This window comes from Manis pentadactyla, chromosome 16, assembly GCF_030020395.1.
Source record: "Manis pentadactyla isolate mManPen7 chromosome 16, mManPen7.hap1, whole genome shotgun sequence".
Lineage (NCBI taxonomy): Eukaryota > Metazoa > Chordata > Mammalia > Pholidota > Manidae > Manis > Manis pentadactyla.
The window spans coordinates 18,185,844-18,187,895 of record NC_080034.1 but is presented as its reverse complement, the minus strand read 5'-3'; positions in this window follow the sequence as shown (position 1 = coordinate 18,187,895).

Genomic DNA, 2,052 nt, shown 5'->3' with positions numbered 1-2,052 from the left:
TATCAGAAACCAGAGTTCCATTTCCAGATGCTTAAAATGATGATGTGTGTGTGTCCTTGGGTAAATCATTTAACTTTATTTTTCCCATCCTGGTAAATAAGGGCAATAAATTCTCTGACAAGATAGAATTTATAAATCATGCCCAGAAGTTGACATATTATAATTAGATAGGAATTTTAATGCACCATAATATTTATAATAATATCAGTGTTAAAACTATTAGTCATCATGATTTTATTGGCATTGATAAGAGTCTTTCTTAAAAATAGTGTGTGGAATGGTTTCTAAAGTACCAAATTGTCTTTTTCATGATCTCATAGTGATTTCATTCTTTAGTCAACAGCTTGAGAATTTGATGGAATGAAGTGTTCTGATTGAGCAATACCCAAAGTATTTGCATATAAAATTTTTATTTTAAAAACAAATCCTGCAAAAATTCAGCAAAATGACTAAAGAGAAGCAGCAAAACAAATCTTAATAAAGCTTAAAGATCTAATACTTCTAACAGTAATGATACTACAAAGTTAGTGAATGGTAAGGTGTTGAAACCGGAGGCCACCAATTTTAGCACAGATAAACCGAAGTTCACATTCATGATGTTTCCTGACTACAAAAATAATCCTTGATGATTATTTTTTAAGTTAAAAAAAAATAGAAAGTAAAACAAAGAAAATAATAAGCATGCATAATGCTAAGAAACAAACTGTTACATTTTAACTATAGATCCTTTCAGGATCTGGCTTTTGGTTTTTTTTTTTGTAAATGTCCAGGAAGTCCTCTATTTATATTTATTTGCTTTCTTGGAGATGTATTTAAAAGTTGGAGGCCTAAAATAATTAAAAATTTAAATATTACATGTAAATAGATCAGGATATATTTGCAAAGAATTAAATCCATACACGCACATGTTCACAACACACACAGAACACAAAGCCAACTTAGTCCAGTTCACGTGGACCCAAGTTTATCTGTCTAGCACACAGAGACAGGTACACAGAGGTCCAACCAGAAGATTCTAGATTCCACTGGGACCCTACTGTCCATAGCCTTTTGACCAGAGCTGGCCTTATCCCTCCCTCAATCCTTCTACAGGGAACAGAAGCAGAAGCCCTGCAGCCCCTCCCAGCTTGCATAGATGGAAAGTCAGGAGAAGGGCTGTCCTTCCCTTGGGAGCACTCAGACCTAATGGGTCTCAGCCAGCCCTTTGCACTGTGACCGCCGATATGAGGGTCTCAACTTTTTTTCCTGTATACAGACATACACACAAAAATACAAAGCCACCTGCCACCTGTATGACCCCCATCCTGCCCTGTATCCACCATGCAGGAAATAAGTACAATAGAAGTAAAGTTTGAGTCACCACTTTGGATAGTCACGGGGCCTACGAGTCATGGGCTTCTTGGAGATCCTTGAGCAAACCTGCCAGGAGCATCAGAAGAGCAGGGCCACCTGGCAGGCCGGGTAAAGGCTTTGTCTGTGAGGCATGGACTCCCCAGACCAGCGGAAACACTGTCCAGTGAGTGGCAACCTGCCTTTCCAGGTGCCCTTCCATGTAAGGCTCCAAAACATTCTTCACAAAATCAACCTGTACAAAATTATGTATGTATATTAATCATGTAAATGTATATGTTTTAGAAATTTCATATAATAGGTTTGCATATTGATAAATTTTATACCTGCACATCTGACTATATGTGTGTATATGTATATACATATATAATATGCATATGTTTGATGATAGCATTGGACTATGAGAGTTTATTTTTTTAAATATTTGTTTCCCCATGTTGCTCATTGCAAGGTTTTATGTTACTCTCACTTATATTGAATCATCATGACTTCCAAAAGAAATTTTATTCTTATAGGCGACAATAAATATACTTATAAAGAAATAGAGAGCAAGCTATTGAGGGATGATGAGGTCCCCACATAAACATTCCTGATGTGACATTCTAGCACATGGGGAGGGGGAATGGTTCCAAACTACTTTCAGGAGGATTCCACAGGAACACATATATAGGATTTGGAGTTAGGGAATCCAGGAGGAGTCAA